Source organism: Magnolia sinica, chromosome 9 (genome assembly GCF_029962835.1).
Source record: "Magnolia sinica isolate HGM2019 chromosome 9, MsV1, whole genome shotgun sequence".
In the NCBI taxonomy this organism is placed as follows: Eukaryota; Viridiplantae; Streptophyta; class Magnoliopsida; order Magnoliales; family Magnoliaceae; genus Magnolia; species Magnolia sinica.
In genome coordinates, this window is record NC_080581.1 from 34,162,540 (window position 1) to 34,181,438 (window position 18,899).

General features: G+C 40.3%; 1 long non-coding RNA gene across 2 annotated transcripts in view; it reads left to right on the plus strand.

The window, feature by feature from the left end:
• The first annotated feature begins 13,058 nt into the window (after nt 1-13,058).
• LOC131254843 (uncharacterized) overlaps nt 13,059-18,899 on the plus strand; it is a 32,798-nt gene continuing 26,957 nt past the window's right edge. Inside the window, exons 1-2 of one of the 2 annotated variants that reach the window (XR_009175963.1) lie at nt 13,059-13,335; nt 15,056-15,207. This is a non-coding gene — a long non-coding RNA (uncharacterized LOC131254843). The remainder of the gene's footprint in view (nt 13,336-15,055; nt 15,208-18,899) is intronic. The other variant, XR_009175962.1, reaches the window with a different exon arrangement.

Here is an 18,899-nt window from a genome sequence, read left to right on the forward strand (position 1 = left end):
ACAACTAGGAAGGTTTTAATGGTAGGCATTTCTTTTACCAAAATTTTCCCTTATGTTGTCCACTTTTGGATCCGCCTCATTTTTTGTTTTATGTCCTAAAATGATATCTTAGGGTGAATTTCTCATCAACATCACAGTGAGCCCCCACCTAGCATTTCAATGCAGTAACTTTGATGTTTGTGAGAAATACAAGAGGTCCATCTATTTTTTAAAATCATTTTAGGATATGGGATCCAAAATTACACAAATCTAAAAATTATTTTAGGACATGGGATCCAAAATTATGCAAATCTAAAACTCTAAGTGGGCCGCATGACTAGAAACAGTGGGTAGGGAAATGACTACCATTAAAACCTCCCTGGGTCCACCATGTTGTCCATACTATAGGTCATTAAGATGAACTGAAAACACAGGTATATTAGCTTGATCTAAATATTTTATAAACCTACAAATGTTTTAACGGTGGATGTCCAAACTCTCCGCGCGCAGTTTTGGGTCTGCCTTATTTTTTATCCCATGTCTCATAATAATACGGCAAAATGGATGAACAGGTAGATTTTCCAAAACCATCAGGATGGGCTCCACATTGCTTCCCTCGCGTAGCTTCCCGCCAAAACGATTTTTGGGCGGGAAATCTTTATGTGTGGACCCCACCTTTTATCCATTGGATATTCATGAAGTAAAACGAAATTAACATACGAACTTAGACTGTTCGTACGGACAGCGAATTTGAGGACGAAAAATACCCCTGCTTTTAAAAGGAGACTAGTGGCGGCCCTCTATAGCTACGGATTATAACCGTAGCATAACCGTAGTCATTGCGACCTGCCGAGGCAGTATCGCCGAACCGGTGGTAGTGCCGCGATAGTCGATGCAGTCTGTGCAACCTCCATGGCTACGGATTAAAACCGTAGCTATTTCTGCCACACCAGTCTATTTTTTTTTTTGTTTTTTAATTTTTAATTTTTAATTTTTAACACGGAGAACTTTATTCTACCTACTTATATTTTTCTCTAATACATATTTACATAAATATGTATATATAAGCATATAAAAAAAAATTCTCTCTTTTTATAATTTCTTTCTTTATTCATTTAACAAGAATATGTTCTAAACCAAAATTATTTATTTGACATACCATATATGATTTTGGGGTAGGAGAAGCAACTTTAGCCAACTAACCTGATTATTTTCAAGATTTCATCAGGTCAATGGTTGAAAATCCATATCATTCACTTTGTGGTCAATTTTAATCAGTTTGTGGTCAATTCCAATCAAATTTAGATGGCTTGGATTGTCACGCAACTATGCCGTGTGCGGTGGAAGAATTTCCATAATTTTTTAGTCAGTATTGCACTAAAAAAGAAGAGAAAATGGGCTTTATTGTTATACATTGTCAGCATGACGATTCATATGCAGGTGTAGCAATTATATATGACATAGGCAAATAGCAAAATTGTGTTTGCAAAAATGACGATTCATATGCGGGGCAAACTAGAAATTGAGTGGGGCAAACTATAAATTAAGTGGGGCAAACATGAAATTCAGCGGGGGAAACTGGAAATTGAGCGGGGCAGACATGAAATTCAACGAGAGAAACTGAAAATTAAGCGGAGCAAACATCAAATTAGAGAAGTAAACTAGAAATTAAGCGGGGCAAACATGAAATTGAGCGGGGCAAACTAGAAATTGAGCGGGGCAAGCATGAAAATTGAGCGGGGCAAACATGAAATTCAGCAGAAGAAACATGAAATTCAGCGGGGCAAACATGAAATTCAGCGTGACAAACATGAAATTCAGTCGGGGAAATTGGAAATCGAGCGGGGCAAACTAGAAATTGAGCGGGGCAAACATGAAATTGGGAGGGGCAAACAGGAAATTGATCGGGGCAAACTAGAAATTGAGCAGGGCAAACATGAAATTCAGCGGGGCAAACATGAAATTCAGCGGGGCAAACTTGAAATTCAGCGGGGCAAACAAGAAATTCAGCGGGGCAAACATGAAATTCAGCCGGGCAAACAGGAAATTCAGTGGGGCAAACTAGAAATTGAACGGGGCAAACATGAAATTCAGCGAGGCAAACATGAAATTGGGCGGGGCAAACTTGAATTTCAGCGGGGCAAACATGAAATTGAGTGGGGAAAACATGAAATTTAGCGGGGCAAATATGAAATTCAGTGGAGCAAACTTGAATTTCAGCAGGACAAACATCGAGAGATCATTCAATATTATCAAGCATTGCTCGATATATCGAGATTTGAACGTCGATATTATCGGGACATGCTCGATATATCGAGAAATTATTGAAATTTTAGTGTTGGCTGCTGAACATTTCAAAGGCAAAGTCGATATTATCAAGCAACGCTTAATATATCGAAGATTGAATCTTGATATTATCGAGACACTCTCGATATATGTCGATACTTGCATCTTAAACCAAGCTTACTGAGTTGAAGTGATTATGTAACTTTAAGTAAAAAAGTTACTTATAATTGATCTTAAACCGAGCTTACCAAGCTTACTTATCTCGAATAAGCTACTTATCTACTACTGTAGGTATACAAAATAACTTATTTTGGGGTATCCAAATAGGCCCTAAAAGCCAAATACCTTACACCAGCACAAGTTAGTGATAAGTAAACATCATTTTAAGCTAGCCTTTGAGAACATTTCTCTTTGGTTGATGTGTTTTGAACAGTGGTTATTGTGTTTGTCAATCCAATCTCCAATATATAATGAAAGACAACAATTTCATTAGAAATGAAAGAAGGGCTACGCCAAGTCAAATGAAAAGAATTTACAGTACATAGAAATTGTTTCGTGGGTACCTTAGTGAGCATTCATGCTTTTATGATGCAACAAGGATCTATTGTGTCAGAGAGGATCAAATACTATCAATATTATCTAAGTACCCTGAAATTGAGCGAGGAAAAATGAAAATTGAGCGAGCCTAGCATGAGAGGGAGTAGGGAAAACTGAAATTATAGCGAACTTAGTATGAGAGGGAGTGAGGAAATTTGAAAATTGAGCGAGCCTAGCATGAGATGGACCAGCAAGATAACCCAATATAGTTTTAATTAGCCCTTTTGCAATCAACCCATCCCTCGGATCAACCCACCCAAGGCTATCGTGATTAGAGAAAGAACTCAGACTGAAATGCACAGACTTGGAAATTTCCTGCACTCCAAGATTACTGTAAACCTTGTACAATTTACTTGAATCAATGGTCTGTAAGCTGGACTGCGGGTACCAAATAAATAGAATATCATCTTCGCTAGCTTCCATAAACATTTTCCCCAGTTGTAGGTCATCTGGTATAAAGAGTTTATCCTTCTTTACTAACCAAATTCCATTGCCAGAGGCAGTCTAGGAGGGCAGCCTGGTTATTTTTTCTTTGAGAATCTCTTCAGTTTTAGGGTTCCAATTTTCAAGTACATGAGTCCAAAAGGAGCAACACTTCGCCAAATTCACTTCATAAGACTAAGCAGCAAGAAAGAACCACAAAATTTAACAAATGGTAACTGCATGATCAATCATATTCTGGAGTATTGGAATTCAGCTCAATTAAAGTGCTGGATTTCACACCAATGGATTGCACATCATATACAAAAAGGGACATTGTCACTAGTCAAAATGGAAATTGAAACATGTGTGGTTACAATACTTGCCAATGTGAAAACTGCAACATAATTAAAGATGAAATTTGTCATTACATGCCAAAATGGAAAGCAAATCCTAACTACTCTATTATCAAGTTAGTAACCGTCATCAGTACTAACTACTGGTCATCCAAGTTGGGTGAGGGAGGGGGCGCTCCCTCCTTTTGTAGACAACACAATATCGTTTTGATGTTGCGACTCATATTCTTAAACTTCCTTTCCAAAACTGAACAAACATGAACTTCAGCGGGTCAAGCTAGAAATTGAATGAGGCAAACTAGAAATGGAGTATGGGAAGCATGAAAATTAAGTGAGGCAAACATTAAATTGAGCGAGACAAACTAGAAATTGAGCAGGGCAAACTAGAAATTGAGCAGGGCAAACTAGAAAATCAGCAGGGCAAACATGAAATTAAGCAGGGCAAATTAGAAAATTAGCAGGACAAACTTGAAATTGAGCAGGGCAAACATGAAATTGAGCGAGGCAAACTTGAAGTTTAGCGAGGCAAACATGAAATTGAGCAGGGCAAACTAGAAAATTAGCAGGGCAAACATGAAATTAAGCGGGGCAAATTAGAAAATCAATGGGGCAAACTTGAAATTGAGTGGGGCAAACATGAAATTCAGCGGAGCAAGCATGAAATTGAGCGAGACACTGAATAGAAAACATGAAATTGAGTAGGGCAAACTTGAATTTCAGCGAGGCAAACATGAAATTGAGCAAGGTAAACGAGAAAATCAACGGGGCAAACATGAAATTGAGCTAGGCAAACTAGAAAATCAGCGGGGCAAACATGAAATACAGCGGGGCAAACATGAAATTTATCGAGGCAAACTTGAAATTCAGCGGGGCAAACTTGAATTTCAGTGGGGCAAACATGAAATTGAGTAGGGCAAATTAGACAATCAGCGGGGCAAACTAGAAATTGAGCAGGGCAAACATGAAATTCAGCGGGGCAAATTAAAAAATCAGTGGGCGAAACATGAAAATCAGCGGGGCAAACTTAACAGATAATTTCATGGCTTGAGCCCAAAAAACTAAACGTATCCAATGTTCAAATGGACCACACGACATGAAAATTTTGAATTGAACTTCTACTAATGATCATTTCTTCGGGGCCACGGAAGTTTTGGATCAAGCTTATAATTGTGTTTTCTATTAATCCATGTCTGTATGATATTATGAACAAGTTTAATTGTGTTATGCAGATCATTAGCTTCATCCAAAGTTTTTTTTTTTTTTTTTACACAGGCACCCAACACACACTGACCCATGCACCCACTCATGCCATATATAGTGGGATTTCACCACCTATGTGGTTCCCAAGACCTCGTGTTGAAACTCCATGTTTGGCCGGGTGGATTGGAAGGGCCGGATTGAATGGTATTAGGGTGGATGGTATTACTTTCAAGGTAATGATGGCTGCGTCAGTGGATTGGTGCAAAATCTATGGGATTGCTATATCCTGGGATTAGATCACCGAGTCTGTTTGGCACGCCAGTCCAATCCCGCGATTGCACCTTCCAATCCCTTCTAATTCGTCGAACCAAACACGTTCAATGCAAAATTGAATGGGATTAGGGTGGATTGGATGGATTTTAAGGTAATGATGGTGATGTCAGTGGATTGCTGGGGATTGCCATATCTCAGGATCATAATCCTAAGTCTGTATGGCAAGCCTGGCCAATCCCGGGATTTACCTTCCAATCCTTTCCAATCCCTTCTAATCCGCTGGCCAAACAGGCCCTTAAGGAAGCGGCCCCACAGTGATGTTTTGTCTTTCTTAACGGATTGAGGAGAGGGGGTGAAAGAGCCGAACGCACCAGTGGAAGGGGGTGAAAGCAACGCAGTGAAAGGAGGGATATTTTCGTCCTCATATTCGGAGTCCGCACGAGGAGGTATAAGTTTGTATATGAAGCTTGTTTTGCTTCATAAATATCCAATGGATAAAAGGTGGGGTCCACAGTCATAAATTTCTTATTTTTGGGCGGGAAATCTTTATGTGTATGGCAGTGTGCGTGTAAGAGTTGGCAAAACAAATTTTCTGGGAATACCTTCAATTTTTATAAAACTGCCCATTCAAGGAGTAAAGAAGGATCAGGAATTTGTCCCCGGTTGGTGACTCACCTGATATTTGGATTGGAATGAAATTTGGCCATTAAGTAAAAACATCGTTAGACATACATGATGGACGGATTGGATTTTATACAAGCCTAGTATTGGACCTATAGAATGTACATTTAGTTTAACCTGCAGGCGCTTGGAGTAGATCCTAGCCCCAGTCAGAGTAGGTAGCGGTCTACTGCAAATCACATTAAAGGAGACCTTAAAGTACTCTCATAAGCATAAGATGGGTAAAGTGGGCTCCACCGTGGTGTTTATATGAAATCTACCCCAACTATCAGTTGCTTCTTCCCATATTAGGGTGAAGGCCCAAATATGGGCCCTCTCACTTATTCAAGTGAGCCACACTAAGGAAAAGAGTTTGGAAGGTGACTATTGCCTGTACACTGTTTTCAATCTCATGATCCACTTGAATCATATATGTATATGGTTTTTCATCCTCGTGTGTGATATTGGATCATTTACTAACTGGTTGGAGTAGATTTTTAAAATACACAATGATGGATCCCACCAAAATTACACAAAAGATTTTTATGGCCCGGACTTGATGGTGCGGTGAGAGCTCACCACCCTTTACAATGGTGTGAACTCTATGGGCCCACCGTGATGTATATATTTTATGCATGCCCTTTGATTATGTATGTATGACCTAATCAATAAGTTGGATGGTAAATAAACATTACAATATGCCTTGGTAACTTTTTAATGGCTGTCATTCAATCACCACAGTTTCCTTTGTTGTGGCCCATCAGAGTTTTGAATGTCTCATTTCTGGACACATGCCCTAAAATAATCTAAAAAAGGGATAGATAGTGTGGATAAGACATACATCTGTATGCTACACTATGCAAGGGAAGTCCTCCCAAAATCTCTCACCTCCTCCATCGGATGTGAATGAGGGGGATCAAATTTTTTTGGACAAGAATTTGACATGTGGCAGTACTCATGCTACAAGGGCCTGTTTGGCCGGTCACTGGATATGGTATTAGATGGGATTAGGAGGGTTATCCTGCACCATCTCATCCCATCTCCCATTTGGGATGGCGGGATGTACCTCGCCCTCTAAACACCGCCCATAGCTAACATGGATTCTGCCAATCCCAAGATATGAATTTTCACCTCTATGTGGGGTCCACCAAGATATCAATGAGATATCCACTCCGTCCATTATTTTCACCAGCCTACAGTTAGCCATAAACTTGTTTTAAGGCAAATATAAAACAGTAAGTGGGCACACTACAAGAAGTAGTGTAGATGCAAATCCATCCATTTGGAATGGTCCAAACAGGCTGCTGTATATCCCATGGGCTATCCCAAACCCATGGGATCAAGGGACAAACACTGACACTACCATCATTACCTTAAAATCCATTCCATCTCACCTAATCCCATGGAATTCGTCGGGCCAAACAGCCCCTAAACGTACGTGGATATGCATGTGGGCGCGCAAGCATGTATGTGCGTGTACTATATATACATGCATGTGTACGTGCGCATCCCATTATCGTGTACTGTATATACACGTATGTGTACGTGTGCATGCCGCGCATGCCCATATAATGGGAAGCCCCTTTGCTTTGCTCACGGATGCCAGAATTCTATCTGGCACTTTGGTCATGGCTTTGGTGGATCCTGAACATGGGGCTGCCTTGATTTATGTGTCTTACATCCATCTCGTTCATCTATTTCTCTAGGTTATTTTACAATTTGAGCCCAAAATTTATAAGATCCAAATCGCATGTAGAACACACCACATGAAACAATGTTGATTTACAATTAAAACCTTCTTAGGGTTACAATATAATAAATTTTAGGAAACATTAGAATCAATGAATAAAGACTCATCCAAATATTTGACCATTTAATCACCACAGTTTCCTGTGATGTGGTCCACTTGATTTTGGATCTACTAAACTTTTGAGCTCTTACCCTAAAATGTTAGGGTGAAATAGATGGATGGCGTGATTATAAGATACATATTATGATGGGTCCTGCAGCCAACCTAAGCTGATCCACTGGCTCACCCAGAAATGTGCGGCCCTAATCATGGGGCAACCTTGATGTATTTACTGTATATCCCCACCATCAATTCATTTTTCTAGATTTTTTTACATCATAATCGCAAAAATAAAAGCAGATCTAGATCTCAGGTGGACCCCACCATAGGAACAATAGTGATTGACCATTAAAAATTTATTATGAGCTACAAAAGTTTTGAATCAAGTGACATTCATCCATGATCTTATGACCTTATCAACTAGTTGAAGGAAAATAAATATTAAGGTGAGCTCTTAGAAAGTTTTCAACGGTGGTGCTCGTTCAATTCTAACTGTTTACTCATGGTATGAGATGAGAAAATGGATGAATAGCATGTACGTACAACACCGATATCGAGGTGGCCAATGGTCAGGGCCGAAGTTAATCCACATTGTGGGGAAGGCACTAGAAGTGCGTGTGCCCCCACACACAAGTTCCTGTGGTTCTTGGGAAGCAGGAGGGGCGCGGATTTCCTGCCAAAGCCTTCCAAGCAAGAAATTCCTGTGCAAGGATGCTAGGTGGGGCCCACTAAAATGTACGTCAAAAATCCATTCCATCCATCGGTTTTGAGAGCTCAATTTAGGACATGCAAAAAAAAATAAAAATGAAGGGGACCACTTGAGAGGGAAAATTGGGGAAAAAAATTCCTACCCGCGAAACCTTCCAGAGTTCCACCTAGATGTTTATATGCTATCCAAACCATTTATAAGGTCATTCCTAATGGGATGAAGTGGAAACACCGAAGAGATAGCCTGATACAAACCTTTTATGGCATTTAGAATGCTTCAACTATGCTCATTGAATGCCCACTGTTTCCACTCGTGTGGTCCACTTGAGTTTTGGATACACCTCATTTTTTGTCGCACGTCCTAAAATGAGCTAGAAAAATGTATGGATGGGGTGAATTTCTAACAAACATTTCGATGGGCCCACCTAGCATCCTTGCGTAGGAACTTCCTTTATTAGGGAATCCGTCCCTTTCCATGAAAACTCTCCTCCCATCAGTCTATAAACATCAAATAAAGGAGTATAAATATTAAATTATTATCTTATTGTGATATTTAGAAACTGATAGATGAAATAGATTTATCATAGTAATCTCTATGCCCCACGTAGCTTCGGCCACTAGAAATCCCTGAATGCAGTTGGTCCTTATAATCCTACTGCCTATGGAAGTGGATTGCATAGTGAGTAGAGCTAGGCAATCCTAACCCGATCCAGTGGATCTGACCTGATCCGACTAAATCCGACCAGATCCGACGGCCTGAATCGGTGCGGATCGAGTAGGTTAGACTAGATCCAAAAGCTTTTCAGGTCGAGTTCGAATCCATGCCTACCCGGACCGATCCGATCCGACCCGATCCGATCCGGATGTATGTGTTTCGTTCATTCCGTTCATCCATTTTTTAAGTTCATGTTATAGCTTGGTACCAAAAATGAGAGGAATATAAATCTCAGGTGGACCATACCACATGAAAACAATAGCGGTTGGATATCCACCATTAAAATCCTCCTAAGGCCTACTATACTGTTTATTTGACATCCAATCTGTTGATTAGGTCATACAATCCCAAATGAAGAGAAAAAACAAAGATCAGCTTGATCCAAAACTTTTATGGCCTCAAAATGTTTTTAATGGTTGACTCTTATTCAACACTATTTCCTGTAATGTGGTCCACCTGAGATATGGATATACCTCGTTTTTAGACTCATACTGTAAAATGATCTGTAAAAATATATGGACGGCATGGATGAAACACATACGTCATGGTGGGGCCCGCATAGCATCGACCATGTCAGGGGGAGTAGTCAATCTGTTTCCCTCTTTGTGCGCCACCATGATGTCTATCTGACATCCACTTCAGTCTCCAGCTGCTATAGGTATTTGTCGTGCGAAGACGAACACTGCGCTCCTCGAGCTTCGAGTTGTACGAACAGTTCAAAGGATATCAAAGTTACATGGCCCACAGTGATGTATTTATTATATCTACACCGTTCATATACTTTTAGATATCATTATAGAGCATTATCCAAAAAATCAATAATATTCAAAGATCATCTGGACCACACCACAAATAGTAGCAGAGAATGATTTTCATCGTTAAATAATTCGTGTGGTCCCCACGATAGTTAGATCTGTCTTATTTTTCATCTCAAGCCTTAAGACGAGCTCGCCAAATGGATCGACAGTTTGGATATAACACATACCCCATTATCAGACCCGCAGAACTTATATACAACAAGTCACATTCTTGCGTGAAAAGGATGACACTGCACTTTTGTGTAGTGCACGTCAACACTGTAATACATCTGGTGAAAGCACGGATACAGTTTTTTCAAAGTCATATGGGGCCCACCTTGCTGTATATGTTTTATCTAAGCGGTTCATCCATTTTGACATATCATTTTAGGCCTTGAGCACAAAAAATGCGGTATATTGAAGGTTGAAGTGGACCACACCACATGAAACAATTTAATTAAATTAAAACGATCCGAATTGTACCTAACCCGATCTGACTCGGTTTCCCTGACCGAGTCGAACTCGGTTCAGGTCAGGCCAACCATGCATCGGATTGGTCCGAGTCAGGTGACCCGGACTCAGTCCCAAATCGGATCGAGTTCGGATCAGACCATAGAGATTTCGGATCGGATCGAGTTATACCCAATCTGATTCAATCCGGACCGATGCCCAACTCTAATAGTGAGTAACTCAGTACGGTTAGGGCCAGTTTGGGATGTTGTATTAGACTGGATTAAATGCAATGAAATTACACATAAGCCCATCATAATACCTGTCAGTGGTTGTCGTGGATTTGTAGTGGATTTGAGAAGGCACGGATGTTAAGAAATCTTGTTTGGATGGTTTATGGGATTCAGCCATGTCCATTTGAAAAATTGTGGAATTGTTTGGGAATGCTAGGATATATTGAGATGTAGCGTGTTGTACCGTGGGTCTTGTTGACGGGTAGCCACAAAAAGAGCTCTAAATGCGAAATCCTGATGAGGTCAGTGAGGACGGCGTAGCTGAGATTTCCATGGACAACGACATCAAAGAAGATGTTGTTCTCGTACTTGGTGAGACAACGGCGGTCAAGGAAGACCTGGAGAGCGCCTGATTCATTGAGGGTGAAGGATTTCACGGCTTTTGGGAGGAGCCTGCAGGCATGCCCCTGCGTCAGAGGATGCCGTGGATTGTAGAAAGAGAGCGCAAGAGAGAGGTTTAATGAGAGTTGAGTGAGAGAAAATAAAGAAATATCAGAACTTTGGAGATGGGTTTTTCTATTCTCGCTAAAAACAGAGAAAGAGAGAGCTTTAACGAGGGTTTTGGGGAGAGAAAGGGGGGTTTTGGGACGTGGATTTCTTTTGCAGGAAGTTCCTACGCAGGAAACCTAGGTGGGGCCCCCCGTGAAGACTATGAGAAATCCACATCGTTCATCTGTTTTGTGAGCTCATTTTAGGATTTGAGACCAAAATTGAACAGTATCAAAGACGCAAATGGGCCTCACTAATGGAAAATTTAGGTAGGGAAATTCCTACCGTTGAAACCTCCTTAGGGTCAACAGTTATGTTTAAATGCAATCTATATCATTCAAAACGTCATTCCTATGGGGATTAACTGAAAAAAAAAATATTACCCTGATTCAGAACTTTTGTGGCGCCACGAATATTTTAACTGTGAAAGTTCAATCCTCACTTTTTCGGCCCACTTAAGTATTGGATCTGGCTAATTTTTGATCAGTTGTACTAAAATGAACTCACAAAACGGATGGATGAGGTGGATTTCTCACATACTTCATGGTGGGCCCCACATAGGTTTCCAACATAGGAAGCAGGAAATTCGCGGCTGGATTTTGGTTGGGTGAGGGATGAGCGAAGCCAAGCGGAATTAGCAAGGTGGGATTCGCGAATCCCTTCTATCAGATGTGCATTTTACGAGGCGTTTCTCATCTAGCCATCCAAACATGCAGTGGATGGATATCGGGATCCAATCCCACTTAACTTAAAACGATCTACTTCCATCCATTGCCGTGGGCCAAACACGCCCTTAAGGTACAGTGGGGTTCATCGTGATTTATATATTTTATCCACTCCTTCCATCCATTTTATCATATAATTTTAGGGCCTGACCCTTAAAATGAAGCACATCCAAAGCTCAAATGGACCACACCACGGGAAACAGTGAGAATTGAATGTATACAGTTGAAATATTTTCGAGGGCTACGGAAGTTTTTGATCAAGCTTATATTTCTATTTTCCCTTCATTCATGTTTATGTGATGTTATGAACAAGTTAGATGACAAATAAACATCACTGATGGGCCTAGAAAGGTTTCAACAGTGGAAATCATTATTCCCACAATAAACACCACTGTGGGGCCTAAAAAGGTTTCAACGGTGGAAATCATTATTCCCACATTTTCCTTTGGTATGGTTGACTTCAGATTTGGATATCTTAAATTTTTGGTTGCAGCCCCTCAAATGATCTAGGAAAGCGGACGGACGGCGTGGATAAACCACATCCCTTCAAGGTAGGCCCACCAGAGTTTACTGGTACCATATTACGATAATAGCATTTTGTGTAACTCAGTGCCCAATCCGATTTCATTACCTATTGCCAAGCGAAACGACGCGGTTTGGCTGGTGAGCTTCCACCAGCCAGGTGGCTTAGTAGTCGGTACTATGTAGACCCTACCATGTTGTATGTGTTTTATGAACACTATTGAGAGATAATTTTAGAGCTTTAACAAAAAATGAGGCAGATATAAATCTCATTTGGACCGCACCCTCGGAAAACAGTAGTAATTTAATGTCCACCGTTAAAAACTTCCTAGTGCCCAATGTAATGGTTATTTGACATCTAACCTGTTGATTAGGTAATAGAGACTTGGATGAGGGGAAAAAATATATGTCAGCTTGTTCCAAAACTTTTGTGGCCCCAAGAAGTTTTTAATGGAGGGAGTTCAATCAACACTGTGCGGTCCAGTTGAGATTTGGATCAATTTGATTTTTGGGTTCATATCATAATATGATCTGGAAGAATGTTTGGACGGCGTGGATGAAATACATACATCACAGCGGGGCCCACAGAGAACCGACTAGTAGGCATTGGCTAGAGGCGGGGTGAGTATATAATCCGTTTCCCAAGCGAAATGCCACAAACGGCTCTATTTTCGAAAAACTTAGTACCTAAAAGTAAAAAATCAAATGTCTACTCTCCCAGCGTTCCTCTCTCTCTCTCTCTCTCTGCGCCCACGGCTTCTCTCCGACCGTTAGAGAGAGAGGACAATTTACTCGGAAACCCTGCCTCTGCATTCTCTCGCCTCTGCCTCGCCTTCTCTCTCCCAAGAAAAACCCAACCCCCCTCCTCCCTTCCTCTCTCACCGGTCTCCTCTCGCCCCATGAAACCCTTGATCTCTCTCCTATCTATAATGGCGATGATGGTGAGAATATGATGATGTGATCTAGTCTGTTAGTCTGCATTTTCATGGCATCCAAACCCCGACAACAACCACCAGGTCATCTCTCTCTCTCTCTGGTCGAATGTCCTTTAATTTCCTGTTCTTTGATGTGCGATTCAGGGATTTCTAGGGCAGATAGATGTATTTTGTCTCTATTCTTATGATTTGATCTATTGATTGGCCTCTGGGAAATCGATTCTCCATCTGTATTCTGCTACGATTATGGTCTCTTAATAGGTTTTATAATACAATCAATGGTATCGTGAAATATTTTCCAGAAAATGGTAGTTTGGTCCTTTTTTGAGGACATTGAGTGTTGTATTCCGAATTCGTTAGTGTGTTGGATTTGGTGATCCAGGGTTTGGATAGTTTTAGTTTAATGTTATTCTTTCTCAAAAGCATTTTGGTTTTTTCTTTATCATCTGTAGAGGTTGTTCATGAGGACATTGTGGATTCGAATTGGTTCTAATAAGGATTTTAATATGTTCATCTAGGGCAGTCTTTCTGATTTTTTTCCTTATTACGTAGAGGATATCCGCAAATGTATTGAGTTTTAGATCAGGGATTCTTTAGGTTTTTAGATTGGTTTTAGTCAAGAATCCTCCATGGGTTCAGATGGATTCATTGATCAAAATTCTTTAGAATATGGTATTTTGGTCCCTTTATGTTCCCCTTGTAGAGACTGGTTGTGAGGGTATTGTGTTCCAACTTGGGAAATCATTAACCCTTTTAGTTTTGGATTGTTGAAGGCTTTGATAGCTTTTATAACTTAATGAAATTCTTTCAAAAAATAGGGAATGGGTCTCCATCTTCACCACCCCCCCCCCCCCCGGCAAGGAAGTTTGAGTTTATTATTTGAAATTTGTTATGAATGATTCAATCATTTCTTTCCTTTCTTTGTGGAGCCTTCCTTGCCCTTCTTAAAACTCATACCTCATAGGAAGGCTGCTACATTTCAGTCCACCTATTTCTACATCAGTCCACCTGTTTCTTTTCAATGTTGGAAGTTGGCATGGGCCATGGAAGTATGCCCATGGTTCGGAGTATTGTACAATATGACTTGGTATTGTCAGATTCATATTGGTTTTGGTGGGAATTGGTTCGAGTCGGACCACCTATACAACTATGTTTCTTTATTTTGGAATTTGAATTGTGCTAATAGAGGTAATATCCCATATGGTCCAAGTCCTTATAAGCCTCCGTCTGCTGGTGGAGCACTAGGAACATATCATACATTTAAGGAAATTATCAGTCCTGAGTGCTCCAATCCCTCTGATTTTTTCTTATTTTCACCTGAATCTATTATTCAAACAATTCAGTTCCTTTTTCTTAATAGGGGAATTGGATTTTTTTCTGCTTTTGTCTGTGTTATTGACCAATTTTCATCTTGAAATTTTTTGGAGTTAATTCCTCCAAATAATTCAATGGTTTTCAAGCGGTCTTTGCTCGGAATTATTTAAAGATGCCGTCAATTTGCCAAATTCCAATGGATTAAAAAAGACTCCTCTTTGATGCAGTTTTTAACTTATTTATTTGAACAAAAGAATGTGCTTTTTTTTTTTTTCCCCTTGCTGGTACAGATCCTTTTCCCCTCATTTCATATTTTCCTTTTTATCTTAGCTTTTGATTTCCCCATCCAAGAAAAATGCTTTTCCTTTCTATAGAATTATAGAATCCCCATTGTTGATTTCTTTCTTACTTTTCCTTTTTTCCTAATTACTGATTTTTCCATTGTTGTTCTGATTATTATCTTCTTTCTGGATTTACAACTTGTTAGATGCCTTTGATCTCATTCTAGCTGATGCTTGGAACTTTGTTGTTTCATTTGAGAGCTAACAACATCTACTACAACAATGCTAAAGAGAAGCTCTTCAAAAATCAATTTGTTTTTGGCACCTCCAACGCCAACGGTTATGAAGTGAAGCACATGTATGGACATGATGATCTTTCCACCCAAAATTACTTTAGAAGGCTTTTCTTTCGATTGATAGATCACGGAAAAATGGTATTTCTATGTTGGAATCTAAAATGATTTTTTTTTTTGTTTGTTTTTGTTTTTGTTTTTTGTTTAGTTCTTTTGATAGGTTAAGTATGATTATAGATTAGCGTTCTTCAATGTTCAACATGAATTGTTGGTGTTGTTTTCATCTGGGGCCAGTATTTCGCACACGTGGGCCCATCAATCAGTTATTTTGATTTTTGGATGGGATTCATGTAAAACACTTGTTGAGTGTGGGGCTTCCTTATTTTGCGTGTGACATCTATTCCATCCACTTGATTGTTGGATAGTAGGGCTAGTTTTGGATATATACGGTGAGAGAATGAGAATTAGCACTTGATGAATGGAGTGGATGTTACACTCACAACATGGTGGGCCACAGGGTTTGGTTTTTCTCTTTTGCGTATAACAGTTATTGTAGTTGATTTTGGTCCCTAGTAGTTTGTCTATTGGGTTTCACTTTGTATGGGTGTTGTTGAGGAACTCTGTTTCATCGAATAATACGTCCTAGCCATTTAATTGGTGAAATTTTCTCCGATATGACCATGGGCTTAGTACTATGGAGAGGACACCATGCAAATTTGCCTTAGATAAGAAAAACTGATTAATAAATTGATTAGGAAAGATGTTGAACCTCTAATGTAGATGAAGACATATATTACTTGCATTGTTTGAATATTGGAATGATGATTTAAATAGATTATAAGACACCTTGCCATCCCCTTTCTTTTTGCATTTTTCGTTCAGTCTAATAAAATTATCGTTACCGTTTAAGCAAAAAATTATTAAAGAAACCCAAAGGGTGAAAATATACATTAGTTTAGGAAGACAATGCATAAGAGTCCCCAATATAGAGAGAAGATGTACAAAGTCTTCCCTTAGCTAGTGAATTGATCATTTTATTGCCCTCTAATATAATTTATATTATATATATAATATTTAAAAATAATAAAATCCTACCTTACTCGTCTGATGCAGGACATGAAATTCAAGTATGATGTGCAAGATTTTTAGGGTTTAGATCACACTAGTTTAGAAACAGTTACACAAAATTCCACATCCCACACAAAAGTTCAAACACTTAATTAAGGGGAGTCTTATGCGGATCCAGGCCTACACATGCTAGGGTTGGATCAATCAAAATTATAGACCAAACAAGAATCAAAGGAGGGTAAATTCATCCACACATGCACAGAAATAATTCCCCCAACTCAAGGGATTCAGAACTTTCAATTCGGGGAACTCTAAGGTTGAAGAAAGGTCATAAAATTAAGGATTTGAATAATTTAGGGTTAGGGTTAGAGATTTTGGGTGAAAGAGGAGTGAAAGAGATGAGAGAGACGAACCAGAGAAGTACCGCATGTGTGGACAGCAACAATGGCCAAGACGCATGTGCGTGTGATCCCGCCTGCATGTGTGTGCGACCCACTATTCAGAAAAAGGCTAGCTTGGCCTTGGTCGGCCAGGGGTGGACTCCAAAACCCCCAAATTTCAGCTGGATCCGATGCACGGTTTGTGCGTGGTGCTCCGCCCGCCGAAGTTCCAGCCCTCCTGCAGGGCCAGATTCTGAAAATCTGCTGTAGAGAGAAAAACGGTTGTAATAGAGGATGGATTTGAAGCGTAGATGATTGTAGGAGAAGAGAAATATGGATGGAAGAAGGTGGGGGCGAATCAGGATAGGTGGGGCTTCGCACCACGGTAGTAGCCCTTCGAAGAAGGGAGGGTTTCGCACCCAAGTAGGCTTTCACAACTCAGAGAAGAGCAGGAAAATGTAAAAATTTTATTTAATCTTCACTGAAAAATAAAAGACTACAAGGGGTGCCTATTTGTAATAAAACCCTATGCCCCAAAACACGCGCCATGTGCGCAACCTATTACTTGGAGACGAAGTAATAAAAAATAACAACTAATCAAAGTAATCTAAACCATCCATGATATTCCTAATAACAATAATAAGCAAAACCCAAAGTACTAGATTAATTAGAATAGTGGGCCACGATCATGAGAACCCATGGTGGGATTCACATGACTATCGGGTCCACTCCAACGAACCAAAACGCAGTCCTCTAACTAAGAGGCCCTCCCTGGACTTCGTCATCGATCCCGAAACACGCGCCATGTGCGCAACCTATTACTTGGAGACGAAGTAATAAAAAATAACAACTAATCAAAGCAATCTAAGTTGTCCATGATATTCCTAATAACAATAATAAGCAAAATCCAAAGTACTAGATTAATTAGAATAGTGGGCCACGATCATGAGAACCTATGATGGGATTCACATGACTATCGGGTCCACTTCAACGAACCAAAATGCAGTCCTCTAACTAGGAGGCCCTCCTTGGACGTCGTCATCGATCCAGATCGATGGTGGGGCCCTCTTCCTTGCGTACGTGCCTAGGAGGGCGTGCGTGTGCGCGTGATGTCCACATCAACTCTCCCCGGCTGCAAAGATTTCGCTATTGGCGAAATAAAATTCCTGAACCGCTCTAAGATGTCAGAATCAAGTCTTTAAAGCTCCTCCTCAGTGAGCCACGTACTGTCTGAAGCTGGGCGTGACTTCCACTTAACCAGGTACTTCTGAAACCCGCCGTCCGACGTTGATACTATCTGATGGTCTAGAATATGTTCTATTTCCTCTCTTGGTGTGGGAAGGGTAGGTATGGGAGGTAGAGGTTGGGAAGAGGCCATGGATTAAGGGACAGGTCTGGGGAATCAGGATGGGTGGGGGAAGGGCTGGACAAAGTATCAGTGGTCCCCTGAAAAGTAACTAGATCCTCCACATTGAATGTGGAACTAATTCCTATGGAAGGTAGAAGATCTACCACATACGCATTGAGACCGTTTCATTTTATAATGTGGAACTAATTCCCATGGAAGGTGGAAGATCTACCACATACGCATTGAGCCATTTCATTTTATAATTCTGACTAGATCCTCCACATTGAATGTGGAACTAATTTCCATGGAAGGTGGAAAATCTACCACATACGCATTAAGACCGTTTCATTTTATAAATTTGAAAGATCCAGCGCTTCGCGCATGTAATTTACGAATGGCCCCTTGAGGATACCGCTCGGGCCTAATGCGGACCATCATAGAGTCCCATACATTGAATTTCTTGAAATGTTTATGCTAGTCTGCAGAAAATTTGTAATGTTCATTATTAGTAGTGATCTTTCGCCTGATTTCTTGATGTAATGAATGAATGTGTTGCGCAAAGGACTCTGCAGACTCTGATGGCCTATGGGACGGTGACATAGGGACAAAATCAGTAGGCTTCCTAGGCTTATAACTAGTAACGACTTCAAAAGGACTTAGACCTGTGGACCTATTGACAGAACTATTGAACGCAAACTTGGCTATAGGTAGTATGGTGTCCCAATGAAACCTATCCTCCACTTGGGTAATGGTCTTTTCTCGACCGAAATGACCCGCGACCCCTCCTGAATGTAACTCCTAGACAAGAAAATCGCGAAGGGCGGTGCGAGATATGCACAAGCGATCACTCCTAAACAAATATCCGTCTAACATCAAGTACTCACTGCTAGCTCCTGACGGGCTCTCTAACAACGATGTGTACACAACTCCAAAATCTAGACACTCAGAATAATCTTCTTTG